Source organism: Suricata suricatta, chromosome 3 (assembly GCF_006229205.1).
Source record: "Suricata suricatta isolate VVHF042 chromosome 3, meerkat_22Aug2017_6uvM2_HiC, whole genome shotgun sequence".
In the NCBI taxonomy this organism is placed as follows: Eukaryota; Metazoa; Chordata; class Mammalia; order Carnivora; family Herpestidae; genus Suricata; species Suricata suricatta.
The window spans coordinates 159,842,861-159,866,193 of record NC_043702.1 but is presented as its reverse complement, the minus strand read 5'-3'; the positions used below and the strand labels follow the sequence as shown (position 1 = coordinate 159,866,193).

Genomic DNA, 23,333 nt, shown 5'->3' with positions numbered 1-23,333 from the left:
CCTAAATCCTACTTTCTAACATTTAAATCCCTCTGCTGATCAACCTGGCCCTCTTCAAATTTACTCACCTCTCTGTTATGCTAGGCAGTCATAATTCATTAGCCAGTTTTCCATCAGTAATAAAGCAGCCGCCACTCACTGTGTTCTCTGCTGTGTAAGAAACGGCCCACACAGAAGAGCCACTGACACCACGAATGGAGTTGTTTCCAACCACGCTTTGGACCCACACATTTGTTTATGTTCACATCCACCCAAAGAAAGGTTTACGTGTCCTGCGCCGTGTGCCAAGCCTGTGCGCCCTCTTCATCAGGCTTGCGTTGGTGGTTACAGTGGTTCTGGCTGAGGACGTAGGCTCTGTCCACTTGGTGCTTATATTCCAGTGGGGAGTCCAGTAATAACTGAAATTAATTATTAAGAAAAAATAAAGTATTTGTGTCAAGAAGAAAAATAATTTTTAAAAATTGAAGAAAGTTTATGAATAGGGAGTGATAAGTAAAGGTCAAGTGTGGTTATTTCTTCTCTTTATTGGTTGGTAGATAAAAGTTTAAACCTGGGTGCCTGGGTGGCTTAGTCAGTTAGGCGTATGACTTTTAGTTTCGGTCAGGTCATGAACTTGTGGTGGGTGGGATCTAGCCCCATGTGGGGCACTGGGCTGTCCAGACAGCACAGAGCCTGTTCTGGGTTCTCTCTGTCCTCTCTCTCTCCCCCTCCTGCTGCCCATTTCTCTCTCTTTCTCTCAAAATAAATACACTTAAAAAAAGTTTGAATCTATAAAAATATAATAGTGCTGATGTTGATAAAGGCTAATATTCATAGAGTGTTCATAGACTAGCTAATCATGCATTACATGAACCACTGTGTATTATTTATCTTATTGAATCAGCAGAAACACATTTTATAAAACAAATACTATTACTAGTCTCATTTCCTACTGATATGCTTGAGGTTCAGACGGTTTGAGTTTCTAAAGTCATCGAACAACTAAGCAGGAAGGCATGGAAGCAAAATAAGGTCTTCTAGATCTTAATTTCTTAACCTCTATAATGGTGCTGTTGGGACAAGAGTTGGGAAGGAAATTCTCTGCTTTTTTCTGTAGCTCTGAGAAACAATACTTATTAAAGCAAAAGCTTTGTCCTTCTAAGACAAGGCTCACTCTTCCCGGAAGGGTATTTCATGGCTGCCTTTTATTACTCAAGCACTTCCTTGGAGACCTCACCTCATTATCTTTCTCCAAGTAGCTTTACAAATATTCCTTCCAACTCTGATAGTTCTCTCCCTGAGAATCTGGAATCAGATTTTCTTTTTAGGGAGTTATGTCAGCTCAGTGTTTTGTTTTGTTTTCTTGTATATTATGAGTTGATATGAGCAATTTGATGGTGTTCTGCCTCTTAGTCTGGTTGCTTCAGAATAACCACAGCAGGTGCAACACAGGTTCAAGATCGTGGGTCTGATAAGGTAGGCTATCAATTCAGAGCATATGAGTCCCATAAAATAGACTTGCATGCTCTGGACAGTAGAGAAAAAAATGGACAAAAAACGATGCTTTTGTGTCTAGATTGCCAAACCTCCTAGCTAGACCACATATACATTAACAATGAAAGTTTTCACAGGTGGAAGTTTTTCTTCAGTTAGGAGACTTTAGCCTTAACCATATGATCTATTTAATTTCTTTCCCATCACAGTATGTTTCAATAAAGCTTATGTAAAGATACATGTTTAAAAGAATGACTCTGAGGTTTACCCCAGGACCATTGGTGACTGTATTTAAATAATGGACAATGGCACAGATAACTTCAGGTCAAGACCTCCTGTAAACCCCTATTCCCTGGCACCCCATTAAAGGTTATTGACTTCTCTTACCTTTCACTCTGAGCTCTCCTCTCTGCTAACTGTCTTTACCGGAGGAGCTGCCCTTCCCATATCATTTCTGCTCCCATCCATTGCTATTCCTTCCCACCCATGGGATCTCTCCATCCACACTCTTTCCCACAGGCACTGGAAGAGATGAGTTTCACGGACAAGAAGGGCTGATGCTCTTCTTTTACCTGGATGCTTTTCAGAGAAAACTCTCCATTCTGGCTCTGCTCCTACTCCCAGTGGTGAAGCTCCTCTTTGGGCACTTTGCATTTATAAACTGGGTCTGGCTTGTTGCGGATTAGTGACCCTTTTCTGGCTAAATTTATGATATTCTGCTTTCTTTCTGTAGGAGACAGAGTCAGGCTCATTATGTTGAAATAATATTTGCAGCTTAAAAGTTCTCGAAGAGAACCTTGAGCTCTTCAGGGGAAAGATATTATATAAATCCAATAAAGAATGAATACATAAATAATAAGAGGCTGGTCAATGCTTAGTATAGTGAGAAGATTTTTCTTTTCTGCTACTGTGCAAGAGATACTATAAATTACAATTTTTCAAAAGTGTGGCAGCTTTTTAGAAGCAAAATGACCAGATAGCTCCCTTTTCTCTTGAGGATAAATGAAGAAGAAATGAGTTTAAATAGGAGGAGAAGGATTTTGGGTTAGATACAGTTTGTTTCTATGGGGCTATTACATTTAAGTAGATCTGGTCAGTGTGTTGGACTCATTTAAGAAGAGCTAATGAACATATGGATCTACAAATGGTGCTAATTCTTCTTTCCACATGTTTCTTTCATGCTGTGGGACATCGTTCATGTGCTGGGTGACTCAGAGGATAGGAAAGACACTATATTGAATTGAGTTTTTTGTCTGACTCGTGAGTTGAGAAAGCACTGGATTCTAAGCATAGACTTTAGGGTCGGAAAAACCCGTCCACTTCTAAGCTACTTTAATTTTGTGAGTTTGGATGACTTATTTGTCCTTTCAGAAACTCAGTGTTTCTCAATTTGAACTTGGGGATGATAGCTCCCATCTTTTAGGATTATTAAGCAATTTAAGTTTATTTGCTTATTTTTTTGGGGGGGGGAGAAAGAGAGAGAGAGAAGAGGGGAGCAGAAAGAGAGAGAGAGGGAGAGAGATAATCCTAAACAGACTCCATGCTGTCAGTACAAAGCCCAGCATGGAGCTTGATCCCACAAACTATGAGATCATGACCTGAGCCGAAATCAAGAGTCAAATGCTTAACTGACTGAACCACCCAGGCATCTCTGATTAGCAAGCAATTTAAAAGAGAGTATATGTGAAGTGTAATACACAGTGATTAGCACATATCAAACCTGCAATAACAAGGGGTCAAGTCAAGCCTGTGGTCGCATTGGTCGGGTGTCTCTCAATCTCAGATAAGTTATTGAGAACTCTCCCTCCTCACTTTCTCCTTCTTCCTTCTCCTCCCTTCCTCCTTTGCTCTGAAAAACTTAATGGGCCATCCATTAGGTAATGGTCTATTAGGCACTTCACAATGAGCAATCCAAGGATGACTAAGAGGTTGGGGCAAACATGTAAAGAAATATCTTCAACAAACTTCATAAAACTGTACACTAATTGTCAAACAGGAAGAACTCCTAGCCCAAGGCACAGTAGAGGAACCATATGTGCTGGTATTATTGGAACTACAGCTCCTTAAAATCTTTTCCATGGCTTAAATATGGTTGAAATATCAACAAAGTTTCTCAAGACTGCTTGCTCTCTTCTTTCATATTTTGATGTTGTGGCTTTGAGGCTCACATTCTTCATCAATCCAATTCCTAGCTGGATTTAGAACAAGTGAGAGGAAGATTTATGATGAAGCATATGGATTTCATATGAAACCTTTCAAAAGTAATAATAAAGAGGCATAAAAGGCACAAATACACTAAGACGAAAGAATGGCACGGACAGATTAGCTGACAGAAGAAGTCAACGTTCCAGGCACTGTAAAGCAGAGGATGCGTGACAACTGATTCAACAACTAAGAGAAGCCTAACTGTGTTGAAGGGATGGGGGCAACCCACAAATAAGCAAATTTCTCCTGCTGGAGTACAAAATTCCAGAATGACTCTGAAACGTGAATGATCAGACACCTGAGCTGAAACTGGGATTGATGGTATGTTTTTATTTATTTAAAAAATTTTTTTGTTTTTTATTTATTTTTGAGAGACAGAAAGAGACAGCGTGAGCAGGGGAGGGTCTGAGAGAGGGGGCTACACAGAATCCAAAGCAGCCTCCAGGCTCTGAGCTAGCTGTAAGCACAAAGCCCAATGCGGGGCTCGAACCCACAAACCATGAGATCATGACCTGATCCAAAGCCAGAAGCCAGACGCTTAACTGGCTGAGCCACCCAGGCGCCCCTGATGGTATGTTTTTAAACTTGTCCAGATCACCACCCCCTCCACCCCCTGCCAACTTCTCACAGCCAAGTGACATCATTTTTCCCACTGGCAGAAAACTGGACTTCTACTTTCTATAAAGGGTGAAATTATAGGGTTTCTGCACTTGGGGCACTGGACACTTGAAGGTGGGTGTCGGACTTGCTATTAAAAGCATAAGACTTTGTATGAGTTCACTCATATAATAAAACTCCATCTTACTGCTTTCCCATCTTCATACCTTGTGTATGGACATTTTCTTGATATTCTTGTCCTCTGTCTTATCTCAGTTTCCCAGTCCAAGGAGACTGTAAAGCTTTCTTCCCCAAACAGAATAACTTGCTCCAAATGATGCCAAGAGTCCCCCAAGATTAATCATTTTCAACCTTGTCTGCATGTTAGAATCTCCTGGGGGACATTTTAAGTATTCTGACACCTGTGTCTTACCTCCAATCAATTGAATCAAAATATCTGGGGATAGGCTGAAATACCAGTATTTAAAAAAATCTTTTTGAGTGCTCACAAGTGGGGGAGGGGCACAGAGAAGGAGACAGAGGATCCAAAGAAAGCTCCATGCTGTGTGCCCAGAGCCAGGGATGCTCAGAGCTGGAGATGCTCAAACTCATGACCTGAGCTGAAATCAAGAGTCAGACTCTTAACCAACTAAGCCACCCAGCTGCCCCTGAAATACCAGAATTTTTTAAAATACTCAGCAGCCAAAGTTGGGAACTACTGCCCCCTAGAGTGAGGTCCATCAATCAACAAACCTTGTCATTATACACAGAACTGCCACTTTGTCATTAGGGCTTCATTCCCTATCACTAAAAAATTGAAGAAAAATTTAATGTGAAAGAAACAAAAACCAAAAGAAAAAGAAATGACAACATGAAATTCACAAAAACAACATATAAAGGAGACACTCAAAAAAATCTATAATTAATTTTAAAAATAAATAGATACGGCATGTGTTAGAAAAGAACAAGTCACTACCCAAAAGCGAAAATGAGACAAGATATAACCTTGGAAATTAATACAATATTACAACAGAAAAATATGTCAATTGAAGATTTGTGAACCAAGTCGAAGCAGTTTCTTCAAAGAGGAAAACTGACTAAGAGGTAGCTCTGCTACATACTAGCTGTGCAAATTTTAGTCATCTGAATTATCTACCATCTTTCTTCCTCAATTTCCTTATTTGTACAGTGAGATGCTAGTAAGTATTACTTACAGTATTCTTGTGAGCATTGAATGGGCTAACAAAAGTAACATGGTTAGAACAGTGTGGTATTTCTAGAGAATAAGCACAGAAGTCACAGAGGGGCAGAAGCTATTAAGGAAATAACATGAAGGCATTCTCCAGAACTAAAGCTTTTGCGTTTGAAGGGCTCACTGAATATTGACATATGAATTTGACAAAAATACAACAAAAACAGCAGCACACCATTGTGAAATTTCTCCAGAAGATGAGGAAAAACAGACAAGAAATTCTGAAACTCTTCAGAAGAGAAACACATATTTACAAGGTTCTAGACTTTTTAATGTTAACCCTGGAAGCTGAAAGACAAAGGATGATTATGCACAACTTAGAATTCTATACCCAACCAAATTATTACAATTGTGAGCATAGAATAAAGGCATTTAAAACATGTAAAGGCTAAAAAAAAAGTCATCTATCTATCCTAGGAGTGACCCAGAGGCTGTGCTACAAGATGGGAAAATAAGACGAGAAACAGAAGGGTCCAGAAAGGAAGGGATTGAACATATGGCAAAGAGAGAGTCATGACAAAATGGGGATTTTTGAAAATGTGTAATTTCACACATATTTGAGTATATCTGCCAAATGTATTCATAGAAGTAGAATTACTGTATCAAAGGATAGATGAATTTTACGTATTGACAGATTTCATTGAATTGGTCACCAGCAAGTCCTAACTTTCTGACTTTTACCCTCTGTTACGGTAAAAGAGTAGCCTACTTCAGTCTTAGCTTGTATTTATATTTCTCTTACTGTGAATGAGGTTAAGCATATTTTCATATGGTTATGCCCATTTATGTTTCCTTTTCCGAAAAACATGTGTTCAAATATGTTGAACATTTAATATTTTTATTCAGTTCAACTAATGTGCCCTATAATGTACCAAGTATTAGGACAGCCCTGGAAACATTTACTTTGGAAAAGGGTTGGGATGGAATCAGTAAATATTGAAGCCACTCAGTGGTAAATGATATAACAATGGCTATACCAAAGGTGCTGTTTGGAACCATATTAGTCTCCAAAATCATATTCTGATTATTATGGCTCTGAAGTGATGTTACTTTATTTGAAGCAGCTAATTTTTATCTGGTTTATTTCCTTGTGCAAAAAGTCTTCAGTTCATATCCGTTCTGAAATGTGTGAAGCGCACAGGAGTTAACATACTGTAAGGCAGCTCCCAGCCCTCGTGTCTCCAACCTCCTCCCTCCATCTCCTCCTACAGGCCACTTTGCTCCAGCCACACCGACTGCTCATCTACTCCTCCCACCCCCCATGTATCAGGTTGTTCTCACCTTGAACTTGACTTCAGCCTTCAAGCTCCAACTCCATTTGTTAGAATGCCAGGTCTTTGCCTCAATAGCCTCCTTGTCTTGAAGACTGAGCACAGATTTTACCTCTTCCAAAGTCAAAATTAGATAAACCTTCTACATAATAATTTTCTAGTAATGCATGCCCGTCTCTTACCATGGAGGTTAAAAGCGCTGTTATGGAATGAGACAGATCCTGGGCCCGCCACTCTGTGTATTCTTTAGCAAGTGATGTCATTTTCCTGAGCATTGGTTTCTTCATTTTTAAATGAGGCTAATAATAACAATAACACCTACATTAAAAGGTTAGAGGGAGTATAAAATATAGTATGGTAGCCACTGCCTGGCACATGGTAAATATGTACGTGTTCAAACCCACCTAGAACCAGGTCAGGGGGCTTTCCCAGGGATCCACTGCTTGGGTGTTAAGTGATCCATCATCTTTTATTTATTTTGTTGTTATTTGTTTTGGGAGGATGACATCGTGGTGTTGGACCATTAAAAAAGAAAATTCTATTATACAGTGTCAGTATGTCACCAAAGAGTAAAGAAACAACCCATAAAAGTAGGAATTATAATGTCAAGTAAATAACATCACCAAGTGTCCAATAATATTTACTGAAATTACAAAATAATAATCACAACATAAATAGCCCCTCTCCCTCTTAGTAACTAGCAATTGCAAAGTAACTTTACTTTTCGGTGATTATTGAAATACCTGCTGATTTTGAATTTCTTCGGATGTCACAGTAAAATTTCAGCAGCCACCTTATTTGCTAATGTAAGTGTTGACAAGCATATATCTACTTTTTATAGAAATTCTAGTACTGTTACAAATGGCAATTATAAAATTATGGTGATAAATATTAAGTCCTGAACAATCTGCCATTCTCTTAAATTATGAATTACTTAAACATAAGCTACTATATGGATTTATTCTTAATTGTACTAAAGAAAGTGGCAATGTCTATGGTCTATAAAGCAGGGTTTAATTTTTAGTTCTAGAGAAAATTTCCACACAGACCAGCTCATATTAAGAAAACCCAGTGTATCCAAAATCAGGCACAAAAATGTGTTAGTTAATGCTTAAAGTGCTCTGTAAACAACAAATAATTTTTCTTACACTGTGTCATGGTTTTTGTGTGTCCTACGCTTTGGCGAAAATTAGAATGTGTTTGTTAGACAATAAAGTGGCATTTTGTTTTGTTTTGAGAGACAGTTACAGACAAACATCTGAACATTTTGCAGCTTAAAAATTTGAATTAATGTAATAGGGATTAAGAAAACTTAATAAGCTTAAATCTCTCCTAGAAGTTGTTCAACAGATCAGGAAACAAATGTCTCCTCTGATGTAAAAAGATAATTTCCAATAATGTTTAATGAATTGAAGAAAAATTATACTGTGTTCTCCAGCAAGGCATCTGCTGAGTTTGTAGGCATACATCCTTGCGACTTGCTCTCAGCGTTTTCCACATCTGTTCCTCTCCACGGATCCTGCCTCAACAAAGCGGCAGAAGGTTTGCTTGATTATGTGTGTGTACTTGCCACACACACACACACACACACACACACACACACACACTACCACCACCATTGAAAGGTTACTGTTTTAGATGCAAATTAACTGAATAAATTTGGGTCCAAAGCAGTAAGGCTTTAAGAAGATTATATCTATTGCTTCAAGTTCCAGTAATTAACATTTTTTCTAAATACTTTTATCAGTAGGAAAATTGGGAGCTACTTTTTACCATGTATCTATTACTTTTTCTTTTATCTTGTTTGCTTACGACCACATTCAACTGCACACTGTCCATTTGTGGGCCTTACTTTTCTGAAGGGCTTCACTCATCCAGAATAGACTTGGAGACATGAGGCTGACGAAGAATTATTCATTCTTTTTCAAGTCTTAGGACAGCAAAAATGCAAGTCTTAATGTAAGTTGTGTAAGTTACTTGATAGAGAGTCCCCTTGGGAGGTACATGGGTATCATGGAAGTGTAAATCATTCCTTTTGACTCTCTCCTTCAGTTTGCAGCCACTAGGACATCCACGAGTGAACAAAGATTTCCCACCAGCCCACCAGGATGCCAGAGTGATTCACATGTCTGTGGAGCTGAGGGCAGGTGAGGGTTGGACATCATGGTGGTGGCGAATATGGGGGATTAGGGACAGCACCTCTGGAGCAGTGGCAGTGGTAACGTGGATGACCCCAGCATTTCTAGGAGCTGTGGTGGCGCCCAGGACCCTGACAGTCTTGGTTTTTTTTTGCAGCAGCCTTGATGCCTGTGACCTTGGTGACTCCAACAGTGGTACTGTGTCCCAGACCCCAGTGACTGTATATATCCTGGCAGCTGGTGCCAAAAACCTTGGCGGTTTCAGGAGCAGCTCCTGGGAAGATGCCCCTCAGCCCCAGCTGGCAGTGATGTTAGTGGTCATGACCCTGCTGCCTGATCCTACAGAGAAAATTTGTAAAAAATGTAAGAAAGCATGATCCCACATATTAATAGACCTCAAAAATGTGTCTATAACAACAGTTCTAAAGAACAAACATGAATCAAAAAGACAGGTAAAATTAACTTCAGTATATTTTAATTAAGTAGGTAGACTGGTAGGGGCAGCAAGGTGGCTCAGTTGGTTAAGCATCTGACTCTTGATGTCAGCTCAGGTCATGAACTCACAGTTGGTGAGTTTGAGCCCTATGTTTGGTTCACAATGACAGTGTAGAGCCTACATGGCATTCTCTCTCCTTTTCTTTGCCCCTCCACTGCTGTCTTTCTCTTTCTCACAAAATAAATAAGTAAACATTAAAAAAATTAAAAAGGAAGAGTGGTAATAATTTGGACGTAAAAACATGACTTTAATTAATTCAGATATCAAAGATTATCATCTAGAACAAAGTCTCCCCTAGCAAAGTCAAATGAATAAAATGGGCCTGTGCTATTAGGATTATAGCATGTGAAAATCTAAGGTTACATAAACTGTAGTCCTTAGGTGCCCACATTCTAATGGGACTTGAGAAAAATAATAGCATAGCAACTGCGACTGTAAGTGCATACCATATACGCTTTTATTACTGAGGAGGGAATGATCAAATCAGCTGGGAGTCAGGAGGACGTTACAGATGAGAGATTATTAAACTGGGTCTGGAAGGAGTAATAGACACTCACAAGGGAAGAAAGGAATATAAAACATTGAAGTTTTAATAATAGTTTATATACATTTCCCCTATTGATTTCCTTTTTTGCATCTTGTCAATTATCCATTACCTCATGAATAATAAGGGCTATTAAACAGAAGGAAGTAGAATAGAGATTATACCATAGATGGTAGTTCAGGCATGCAGAGTATCCATCCAAACATCCATCAATCCATCCATCCATCCATCCACCCACCCACCCATTTATCATTGTGTGCCTACTCGAAACAAAGATTACCACTCCCAGGTGGATTGGGTTTGTGTTATTCTGGAGGGTAATAGGGAGTCAAAGCTGATAAGGCACATTGCTGAAGAAGTCTGGAACATAACCAAGATGGTGAGTCGAGATCTGAAGGTAACAGGGGAAGGATTCTGTACTTAATACAAAGATGCCGCTCACTTTCGTTCCACCCCACATGCTACAGTCTGCCTGCTTGTGTCGCCCCACAAATTTTTATGTTGGAACCTAATGCCCAACGTGATGCACTCAGAACTGGGGTCTTTGGGAGGTGCGTCTGTCATGAGAGTAGGGTCCTCATGGATGAGATTAGTGCTCTGATAAAGGAGACCCCACAGAGATACCTTCCCCCTTCCATCTCATGAGGACACAGCAAGAAGGCAGCAGTCTGCAACCACAGATTGGGTGCCTGGAGCCTGGCCATTCTGGCACCCTGATTTCGGATATTCAGGCTCTAGAACTCTGAGATGTATTTTGGTTTGGTTTTGGCTCTAAGCTGCGCAGTCTATGGTGCATTGTTATAGCAGCTCGGACAGACTAAGGCACCACACTACTCTCCTTCAGTGATCCCTAAATCAGTACCTGCAGCTCAGCAGTAATGAGAGCTGGGAATCTCTAATGACTTTATTTTGCTTTCATGGGATGCTTTCCTGTGATACCCACTGGTCATTTCTTGCAAGTTTTTTTTTTCCATTATGTTCTGAGGCTTTGCCAAATCCCAACTGAAAAAAAAAGAAAAACCCTTTTTTGAGAGATCCAGACCACTGTTCCCCCTAGACTAGAAAATGGTGCTTCCGTCAACCTAGACGTGAGGGTGGCAGTCTAAATAGGAAAACTCCTAGCAATGATATGATGTAAACATTCCGTAAAATTTTAACAAAAGCATCAAGAAGTCTCTGGTACCCACCTCCCTCCATCATCCCTTTAGTGGATATTTCCCCGGGCTCCCATAATAACTTTTATATGACCTTATTAAAGTGTATCACTTTCTATCATTTCTGTTGATCTTTATGTTTGAATTTCTCCCAAATACTAAATCCTTGCAGAAAAGCATGTCTTATCTAACTTTGGGTCCTTAGAACCTAGCATCTGGACATTAAGTTGACTTTAAATATATGATCATCGAATAACAAAGGCGCGGAGGGAGGATACCACGGGTGGAGGCAGGAATGGAGCGACCCAGCGTGACAGAGCCACAGAAGAGCAACCTGGGCATTTGCAGGAGAGGAGATTTTGAGTAGGAGAACAGTGAGAAATAATAGCAGAGGGAAAAGTCAGGAGCAAGGGCACAAAAGGCCTTTTGTATCACAGTGAGGAGTTTGGACTTGACCCGGCATGGTGTTAGAAAGTGTTTTTAAACCCCAAGCGATGTGTAGGTGTCTGCGTTTTAGACAGCTAACTGGTTGCCTGGGAATGATGGGTTAAAGTGAGGTGAGGCTGAAGCAGAAGAGGTGGTCAGACTCGGCGCCGAAGCAGTGGCGGTGGCAATGAATAGGAAGCACTCCTGTCCCGGTCTTGAAAGGAGAGTTGACAGGGGTGCCTGGGGTGGCTCAATTAAGCCTCCAGTTCTTGGTTTTCCTTCAGGTCACGATCTCAGAGTTCATCAGCCAGTTCGAGCCCTGCATTGGGCTCTATGCTGGCTGTGTGGAGGCTCCTTGGGATTTCTGTCCCCTCTCTCTCTATTCCCCTCCCTGACTTGCTCTCTTTCTCTTTCCCAAACAAGTAAACAAATAAACATAAAAAAATAAAAAAGAAAGTAGAGACAACAACATTGGCATGGTGGTGGGTCATGGACCCATCTGCAGAGTTGAAACCTCAGTAGACCTGCTGATGAGTAGGAAAAATACCACAGAAGTATTTATTTATTCTGGAGTATGGTGAGTTCTGAGTACTGTCACAGCCCCTCCACTAGCCAGATGCTACGAAATATACACAACCCTCAAATCTGGGCTTCAATTGGTGGATTTTTATGCTTCCATGTGGTCTCACTGACTGTCACTTGAGTCCATTTACTTGGCTTTAATTTTTCTTGTGTTTAGAATCTTTGGACTGTTTGTTGCTTGTTTAATGGATAAAGTGAAATGACAATAAATTTAAGCTCAGTCTCAGCCTCCCCAGTCTTTGTGGCCCCACTGGTAGAGCTCACTGGTGAGTAATTGTGTGGCAGCAGTGAGGACAGAAGAATTGGAAATAGCTCCTAGGCCTGTGTATAAATGACGTGTAGCTCCATTAATTGGAATGAAGCGGAAGAGCTTATTGAGGAATGGTAAAAATGAGTTTCATTTCCGACATGTGGAGCTTGAAGAACTTTGAGACATCCAGTTTAAAACCCCAATCGGTGCAGCGATGATGAAAGTTTCACTTTGGAAAGTTTTGTTTGAGGGGTTCCTTTGAGCATATGTGTTATTTAAATCCCTTGATTCTCAATCTGCTTTCCATCTTGCTATCACTCTGCCCCACTTTCAACTGGAGATTCAAATTAAGCAATGTAACATACCAGCATTACCATGGCAACTAGCCCTTAAATTTGCTGACTGAAACCTTCTCCAAGGTGGCATGGGGACCGTGATGGTCACAACTGAAGAAACAACTGAAAGAAGACTTGAAGTGTAGCTACTAGTTTATTAGCTTTGAAGACTTACCACCAGGTTGTCTCTAATAATGCGAGGGATGGAGAATTTCTAACAGAAGACTGTGTAAGCACTTTTCTCTCTGGATCTAAAGAAAGGCTGCAGTTCCCACATGAGGACTGCTGTTGTAGATTTGTTGCTAAGGAAGCTATTTGCAAGTCTTTAAATGCTGGGATAAATAAAGACATGCAATGGTCTTTCTTTTTTGTTTAGACCCTGACTCTCATGCCTCTCCAGTAGATAATGGGTAGCTAATGGTGCTGAAACAAAAATGATTTTCATCAAAGGCCAGACAAGACACGTGGTAGTAATAGAACTTCTTAAATCACCTGCAGCAGAGACTAAAGAAACCTACACACAGGCAAAGAACCAGAGTTTCTGATGTTTAGCTGGGACTGCAGTGTGTGAATTAGTTTCCAAAGCACAGGATTGTCTCTGTAGGTGATTTAACTCTTACGATGTTTATGGTGAAAGTAACACTCTCTTTCTGAAATAAATGGCTGCAGTCAATTAGAGTTCTGTGATTGCATCTGGAAATAGAGAAATTAGACTCTTTGCTTGGATACTAGGAAACACAGATAGTGGCTCCCAAAATGAATGAAGAGTAAGTTACATATTTAAGGGGACATTTTTTCCCCCTTGATAGTCTGTTCCTATGGGCAAATGTCTGGGGAAAAGACTCAGACAGAATTTAAACTAGAGCTAAGAAGCCATTTACAGAATGCTAAGCTCTGCTTATATTTTAAAAATATGTATATTCCTAGCACCTAAATCATGTCTGGCAAATAATATATGCTCAATAAGTCCTCATATACCAAATTAAATTTACCATACCTCTTATTGTGCTGTCTCCCTAATTAGACTCTAAGTTATTTTCATTTGGAAATAGATTACTAGTTCCAAATGCTTACCAAGAGTAGATGTTGTATGTAAACACTTGTTGAACTTAACTGATGTGCTTGAAACAATAAAAATCAATTTCTTATAGGAAAATGTGGTAGATAAAGAGATTTTTCAGATATTCATAGAAGGAGCTTATGCAATAACAACTTTTTTTTATTCCTAGCATTTATTATAGTGTCTGACATATAGTATCTGGGATGACCAGCCCATCTTTGTCTGCCCAGGACTCCTTAGTTTAGTTTAGTTTTTTAATTTTTTTACATTTATTTATTTTCAAGAGACAGAGAGTGGCAAAGCACAAGTGGGGGAGGGGCAGAGAGAGAGGGAGACACAGAATCCAAAGCAGGCTTCAGACTCTGAACTATCAGCACAGAGTCCCATGTGAGGCTCGAACCCATGAACCATGAGATCATAATCTGAGCCAAAGTCAGATGATTAACCAACTGAGCCACCCAGGAGCCCCAAGACTTTCTTAGTTTTAACAGAAAAGGTCCCACATCTAAAAGGAGCACCTCAGTCCTGGACAAACTGGGATAGTTGGCCATCTTACATCAGGATGTTTGCTGAACGAAGAAGTAAATAAAAGAAGAGTCAGGTTTATTAATCTCTAAACCTATTCACCAGATTCCACATAAGTGCATTCTTTCACTATATTTATTACAGAGGAAGTTAAATCTGAATCATAAGTCCTACTCCATGCGATCATTTTTAACCTGTAAGCAGACATACGGGGGACTCAGAGGTTTATTGGTCGAAGTGAGAGCCCAAAGAAGTTCATTAGAAGAATTTTTTATTATTATTTTTTCAATGTTTATGTATATAATTTTGAGAGGGTGTGTGTGGGAGAGAGAGAGAGAGAAGGAGAGAGAGAGGGATGGGCAAAGAGAGGTAGAGAGTTAATCTCAAGCAGGCTCCACACTGTCAACACAGAGACCCATGTGATGCTCGAGCCCACAAACCATGAGATCATGACCTGAGCAGAAATCCAGAGTCAGATGCTTACCTGACTGAGCCATGCAGATATACCTCAGTAAATGATTTAATATTAATGTCATTAAGCTAAGATAACCTGAGACATCTAGCTCACCAAATCACCAATGAAGCAGGAAGTCCTTGCAAAGGCTTTCATAAAACAGAGAGCACTGATAAATTTTGTGTCATTGATGCTTTATGCCTTCCTATTGCTGCTCCCTCTTCTTCTCTCTGATATATTCTCCCTTCACATATGTGAATTTATTAAATTGAGGCTTGTCTTGATATGGAAGCTGTATTGTATCTTCAGGGAATGTGCATATCTGTTCCTTTATAAATCTATGATTCACTCATTCCTTTATTCTTTCACCAACTAATTTTAGTGTTTCTACCTTGTGCAAAGCACTGTCATGGTGCTGGGATACCACAGTGAATAAAATAGACAACTATTTCTATTCTGTTGGATCTTTCTAATGTTGAGAAACATATAATAAACAAAATAAAATATGTAGTAGGTTAGATGGTAAGTATTATAGAGGCAAATAAATCAAGAAGATGAATGGGGTGCTGGAGAGAAGAGGTCAGGGGTGATCAGTGATGTCATTTGAAATAGGGTCATTTGGCAGGCCTATAGTGAGAAGAAGGCATGGAATCAGGATCTACGGAGGATGAGGAAGGCTGGCAAGAATCTCAATGGTATAGGATGCTCCAGACAAAGGGATCAGCCAGTGCTGTGTTCCTGAAACAGGACTTGGCCTTTTGAGTTCCATGAATATGTGTATGAATATGCATGAATACATTGTGAGGCCAGAGGACAGTGGACAAAGAGAGGAGTAACAGAAGATGAAATGGGAATTGGCGATGGGGTCATAAGTAGGGTATGGAGGTTGTGAGATCTTACTGGGCCATTTAAGTCATTGTAAAGATGTTGACTTTTCGGAATAACTTGGGAGCCTTTGAGAGAGTTCAAGAAGAACACTTGATCTAATAAACATTTTAACAGTATCGCTCTGGTTGCTATGTTGACAACAGGCTGCAGAGACACCAGGCAGAGTCAGGAAGTCCAGTCAAGAGACTATTGCAACAATCCCACCAAAAGAAATTCAATTCTTGGAAAGGAATGGAGACCATAGACGTGATGACAGATTTCGATGGTAGGGCTTTCAGAATGTGTTGAAGGATTAGAAGTAAAATACAAATAGTAGGAGAGAAAGTGATCACTGTAAGGTCCTTGGCCTGCCCAACTGGAGAAACTGGACAATGTATTAGTCGTATGAACCCCAAGTATAACCATCCCCTATAACAAAAATCTTACAGTCAGATTCATTACCTTTCATTTCCATATGTAATGCTCAGAGGGCAACCTGATTTTCCTTATTTTCAAGTTCTTAGAGTAGAGGAGTCATGTCTACATAGATTCCAAGAACATACAGAAGTGACCATATATTTTAAGGTTAATTTCTGGGGGAAAAATCCACAAATGTTCACAGGTTTGTCACTTCACATAATCAGAAACGTTGCTGACTATTAACTTCAGTTACATGTTGCACCCTATGATATTAAACATATTTTTAAAGACAGAATAAAATATTCTTCCAAGTTCAACAACCAATCATTTCACACTGGCTTTTTTATTTTATGTTTCCAAACACATCCTGCATTGTCGTCGTGATTTGTCATTTATGTGGAACTTCACCGGTGAAAATAATGTTTGTTGAGAAAATTGGCAAACAAAAACAAAAACATTTCTAAGTCCATGTTAGAATATATTCAAAGCTTAGAAAACTTTCCCATTACCTGCAAATTTGACGACATAATTACCTCTAAGGAGAGTTTAGATGTGTATTTTTATTTTCCCCTCATTATTATCCACATAGAGTACCATGTTGGAGAAACGTCATGACAAATGGCACACTGAAGAGATACTACCCATTAGAAAGATAATTAATTGGCTAATGCACTATAGATCTTTTTGTAATAAAATTGTTAAGTTCTGATAATGTTAATGTGACCTATTTAGATTTGTTTTAAGTCTTAAGAGACTATACGTATCACTTTTATGTAAGTGATAGTTTTCTAGGTGAGTCAAAACTTACACAATGAGACTGAATCTTTTCTGTTCTGAAAAATGAAAAAAGAATCTCCATTGCACTTCTTGTAAATTGAAGTCATTGCCTGCAATGGAAGATAATCATAAATTTCAACTCTTCAGAAAATGAAGTAGAATGATGTATTTTTAAAGGTGTGAAAGCATGTATTGCATCCTGAGAGAAATCAAACCATAAACAGATTCTATCTTTCTTAAAATAGTGGCCTAATATTTCTTAGGATGGAATTTAAAGTAGCAATAAAATAAAACATGAAAGACCTATAAACTCTGAGACACAAAACACAGAATTGTGAACCCCATTCACATCACTTAGGAAAGAAACTTACAATTTGTCTCTAACACATACATTCATTTGTTGGGTAAATATACATAGTTAATTTCCCCTTCTTAACATGTATCTGAAAATTATCAATTAATTTATTTTAAGGTATTTTCAGCAGATAGTTTAGATACCCAGTGAGTTATTTATGGCATAATCTTATTGTGATGCTGGAGCTAGATGGCACTTCGTTTGCTTGATTTTTACTTTGTTTTTACCGTGTGACAAACTGAATTCTGATATAGGCCCCAGATCTAAAAGGAAGTACTCTGTCTGTTTTGGTTATTAATGATTTGTGTCTGTGGATGACTGACAAATATAATCAAGTGGAATTTCCCTGCTTGTTTCACTTGATTACCTATTGTTTTAGTATCGAGTAGACATCTCGGGTGAGAAGTTTCTGGCATTCACCAGTAGAATGGTGTTTTCTCTAGCCTTTAGAACTTGTCTTCTCAACTTCTTATGTGTTCTTAGATCCCTTTCATAATCTCATAAAGGATATGAACTTTTTCTCTAAATGATGTTTTTTACATATATAAGTTAAAATGCATAAAACTATGACAGAAACAAAGCATACTGAGAATTAATTCTATCTACAGACACTTTGGGATCCCACACTGAAAATACTTACGGGGGGTGCCTGGGTGGCTCAGTCGGTTGAGCGTCCGGCTTTGGCTCAGGTCATAATCTCACAGTTCGTGGGTTCTAGACCTGCATCGGGCTCTGTGTTGACAGCTAGCTCAGAGCCTGGAGCCTGGTTCAGATTCTGCGTCTCCCTCTCACTCTGACCCTCCCCTGCTCGCACTCTCTCTCTCTGTCTCTTAAAAATAAATTAAAAAACATTAAAAAAAAAAGGAAGTACTTACTGTCTTAGTCTATTTGGGCTCCTATAACATAAGACCTTCTTAGACTGAGCAGCTTATGAGCCATAGAAATTGATTTCTCAGTTTGGAGGATTGGACATCCAAGATAAAGGCACCAACACCTTTGGTATCTTGTGAAGGTGTGCATTCTGTTTTATAAATGACCGTCTTTATATTATGTCCTCACACGATGGAAGATATCAGGGAGCTCTCTGGGGCTTCTTACACAAGAGTGCTAAACCCAGTCCCGAGAGCTCCAGCCTCATGACCCAAACACCTCCCCAAAGCCTCTCTTCTTCATATCATCTCACTGAAATCTTGACTGGTTTGCAATATATCAGTTTTTGGAAGACACAGATACTCAGAAAATTACATGTACTAAAGTATTCTGCACAATACACAGGAGAAATTAGAGCCTGTCATTAAATTTGAAGTTAAGAAGTCAGAGAAAAGGCCTTTATTTTTGCTTCTAGTTTATCTTTCTTGCTGAGAATAAGCAATCTGGATACAAGTTTTGTGTAAATTCAAAGGGAGATTTTAGTGCTTCATCATATACCTAAGGGTGGGAAATAGTAAAGAATATCAACAAAGACATAATTTTTCTTTGTGAAATGATCATGTTGACTCATGACCTTCAAAAGTCAAGATGATCATTTCATAAAGAAAAGTCCTGATTCCTTGTTAAATTGTATCCATCCCCTGGACAGTTTTTCTCACAGTTATATGCCATCTGAATTGTCCTTGAAAGTACTAATCCTGGGAAGAAGTTGTGGATGTTTCATCTTTTCTACTGTGCATGCACTCAGCAGTTAGTTTATTATGTAGACCGTCTCAAGATACTGGGACAAATGTTAAAAAGAGAATTTTTCTCCAGATTATCCAGTTACTAAGTCAGTGTGATTATCAGTGCCTAAAGCAGCATTGTTTCTAGAATTTCGTAATGTGTGAATAGATCCAATTGATAACCTACCTTTTGGAAGTGGCAATGTCAGACTATTTAACACTGTGTATTTGAGGCACCAAGCTGGAAATACGTTTCAGAAAAAGTCATTTAGGTTTCTCCACCTTTCCTAGCCTGCTCTGAAATGAGGCACCTGAATTCACCTTTTGGTCCCTAATTGGGTTCCATCTCTAGACTTTAGGTTTTTTTTACTCTCTCCACTATTTTCTCACTTTTATGTGGATATTTCATCTTCTTTATATGAACTTCCTGTGCTATGATATTTCTTTCAGACTCTACTCATACACTTATTAAACTGGATATTCATTCCTAAGTCTTAACCCAAGCTGTCTCTGGTTACAATTTCTAGTAAGTAGCAGGTTACAAAAATTTTTGCATACCATACTCTAAGACAAAAACAAAAGTTCTAAGTCTGGTTATGGGATATGAATCTTACCAAAGTACAATTCCAAGCAAATTTTTTATTGCTTATAATATTTACTTTTGAAAGATGGCCACTAAGAAAATCCTTTAAAAAGATGTCATTGATTTGTTCTTTATTAGAACATTTTACAGGGGAAAAATAAGTTCTATTGTGTGTCCAAGAGGCTACATCCCTCATTCAGACCTTTGTTGGCTTCTGTTTCCAGTTCATGTTGGCATATCACAATGTGAACAGGCAAAATAATGATGACAGATGGGCAGGAGAACAGTCACGCCAAGATTCCAACCTGCACACTACATTTTGATAGCTAATAAGAAATTTTTGCTCAAGAACATGAATATGACAATGTTGGACAATAGCCTGTATGTTTAAGTTGACCTGTCTCAGTGAACTTAAAAAAGATAATTGCACAATCTGGACATGCATGTATAATAAATCTAACTTTGTCAGATAAATACTAGCTTCAAGATAATCTCAAATAACTGAAGGAGAGACATTAAATGATGCCATGAATGAAGACATTTATTAACTTCCCCTTGCTGGAAATTTGCAAGTTATGCCTAAATGAGTCTAGAGTCCAGATTTATGTGTTGTCAAGTAGATCAGAAAGAAGTAGACATAAAGCTGAGTCCCACTGTGAGAAACAATGAATGAAACCTTAACTTATTATTTTGTTCCTCTGGGATATTTGTCAAAAGTCAAAAGAAATTTTTATAATGCACACACCCATGGATCGTGGCTGGGGGGTCTTCACATTATTCATACACATATGCAATTATGGAAGTTGTAGTTCTCATTTTTGAAGTGAACTTAGTGTTCCAACATAATTAGTTTAACAGACAACATCTCAATAATCAAAAGATAGAACATAAACGAAGGTAGCTGATAAAATGTTGCTCTGGTAAAAAAAATCAATCAAAAGAAGCATAAAAAATTAACTTGTAGAAATGTATGCCCTGACAGTGGATAAGTTAGCTGTAGGTAAAATGATCATTGTTTTGCTCAAGATCGAGTATTACAACATCTGCTGTTCTTTTAGCCATAAATGAATTTTTCTGCCTGCCTGATTTTGTAATCAGAATCTGCCAGAGTGCTGTTTACATGTACCATCATTTGCAAAAGCAGAAACACATTCAGGGCATCAAAGTTGATAATACATAAAGTAAAACCACTTGCTGCTTTATCGAAACTTTGTTATTTAAGTGAAACACTGACTAAGATGAATTGTGCTACTCAAAAGTTAGGTTAGTCCATGCACAATTGGGCAACTTTCAATTATAGAGTTCTTGACGCTTCCCTTGAATAGGACTAGTTATTAACATTGGCCTCACACTGAGATAAAACTACATTTTTAACCTTAAAGTACTCATGGAGTAGAAAGCACCACTGCTGCTAGAGCGTTCCTAGTTTCTATTGCTTGCCTCACTTTGTCAGCACCATAAGAAATCTGGTCTTTGTGAATGCTCAGCTCGTGGCATTAGGAGACTATAGAAGAAATGCTGGCTATTTACAAGGGTAGTGCATATTTAATTTAGTCTCCATCATTATCATACTCGTGCTTCCAAAGTGCAAACTTCTTTTATTAGAATAAAGCATGTCATTACTATTTTGTGCAAAAAACCTCATTTCTTCCTAGGAGAAGGAGAGGGTTGCAGGGTGAAGAAAGTCTAAATGATCAGAATGGAGATTTAGGGAGGCAATTGAGAGTAGAAGAACTAGTTTTGAACTGCTTCTCTGACTCAAAAATTGATCATCTATCACTTCAACAACAAGAATTCATTAGGGTTCCTGTGAGTTAAAATGTGATGTAAAATGGGTTTTTTATATTGCTCAAATGGGTAATATCTGTTCTTTGTTTTCATTTGTTCAAAAATAAAAGGAAGTATATAATTTGCCTGTCCTGTAGAATAAAGCTCTAGCAACATTAAACAAGATAAAAGTGCTTTTAGGTTTTGCTGTTTTCTCGGTTCTAATCACAAGAATATGTTCTGTTAAAGCTTTGGAAATGGAAGTACTTTTAAATACTGAAGGACTGGACCAGTGGTCATTATAAGCCTGGATCTCTAAGGTGAACATCAGGTTGAGCATTAGAAGGATAACAGGATCCAGTGTTGTTATTATTATTAGAATGTGATTCAGAGCAAAGATGAAATAAGGGGAAAACACTTCAAATGGAAATGTACATACATACTACAACATTGCCACAAAAGTGACCGAGGTCTTTTACATTAAAGAGAGAATGAAAAAAAGTTTTTTTGTTGTTTTTTGGGGTTTTTTTTTTGCTTCTTTTTTTTTTTAAAGAAATCAAATGCAGTTTAAAAATCAGAAATCTTTGATCAGTGCTGAATCCAGCAGTGTAGGAATTGGGGAGAAGAAACGTTCCCATTCCCATTCCCGTACTTCATGAGGGAGGGTGTGTACCAATACTAGATTATTGATTCTGGTTATTTTGTATTCAGCTTATATTCTTTTGAATTCCCATGTGCAAATTTCTTGAGAGTACAAATAAATATGGAATCCTTTATATAACTTTTAGATCAATAGTTCAATGTAAGTATTAAATAAATTGGAAAGGTTATCATGCTAAAAAAACTAAGGCTAATAAGTCACCATTTTATGCCAAGAAGTTACAGCTATAGTTTTTGAATAAAGGAACAATTATTACACCGTGCCTGCTTCATGAAAACCTCCCTTAACACCACCCTGTTGCTCTGATTCTAATGCTCATAAAGCTTCTGATTTTCACTTATTTTGTTCAGGTAGTTTCACACTAGGAAATAAAACAGCATGGGGAAAAAATGGCCATTCCCCTGAGTCTAGTATATCTTTCTTTATAAATTCAAAAGGTTGCCATTTTGATATATAAATAAATCTTTGTGGACTTTTGCTTTGTTTTGTTTTTAAAAGTTTATGTGTTTATTGGGAGAGAGAGAGAATGAATCCTGAGCAGGCTCCACACTGTCAGCACAGAGCCCAATGCAGGCTTGAACTCATGAACCATGAGATCATGAGCTGGAACCAAGGGGGAGTCACTTAACCAACTGAGCCATCCAGGCCCCCAAGCCTTTGTGGACTTTGATGAGTTACACAGCTTGAGTCACATGGGGTGTAAGCATAACAGACTTAGCAAATAGGAACTTAAACTAAAGATAAGCATACCACATTCTGAGCAACCCCCCCCCCCAAAACATTTAACATAACATCATCACATGATTTGGAACTAAAGATATATTGTAGAATGTATTTGATAGATTCTAAGGTTGTTAAACTGTCAGCATGTAGAACTAATCACTCTTACCATAATATAGAGGAAAAATAAACTTTTTATTGCTCTTGTTTTTGTTTAAGACAGTTTTATAACATTTGGCTTAACATAGCATTAGCTATCACAGTATAGGAGAGGATAATCAAATCATTTTTCAGCATCCAAAGCTAGTGAAATTTTTATGCTGCATGTATTAATTTGAAAAAAATAAAAACACCGAATACTTGTGCACTGTTGGTGGGAATGTAAACTGGTGCAGCCACTGTGGAAAACAGTATGAAGGTTCCTTAAAAAAGTTATAAATAGAACTAATCTATGCCCCAGCAATTGCACTACTGGGTGTTTACATAAATAATACAAAACCCCTAATTCAGAGGGATACATGCACCCCTATGTTTGTAGCAGCATTATTTACAGTGGACAAGATATGGAAGAAGCCTAAGCATCTAATGATTGATGAATGAATAAAGAATTATTCAGCCATAAAAAAGAATAAAGTTTTGCCATTTACAATGACATGGGTGGAGGTGGAGAGTATAATTCAAAGCAAAATAAGTCAGTCAGAGAAAGACAAATAACATCTGATTTCACTCATGTGGAATTTAAGAAACAAAACAAATGAACAAAAGA

The 23,333-nt window shown here is 38.4% G+C and overlaps 1 long non-coding RNA gene across 1 annotated transcript in view; it reads left to right on the top strand.

The window, feature by feature from the left end:
- Nucleotides 1–8,668: 8,668 nt before the first annotated feature.
- LOC115286816 overlaps nucleotides 8,669–23,333 on the top strand; it is a 25,428-nt gene continuing 10,763 nt past the window's right edge. Inside the window, exons 1-2 of the long non-coding RNA XR_003906288.1 lie at nucleotides 8,669–8,757; nucleotides 8,851–8,945. This is a non-coding gene — a long non-coding RNA (uncharacterized LOC115286816). The remainder of the gene's footprint in view (nucleotides 8,758–8,850; nucleotides 8,946–23,333) is intronic.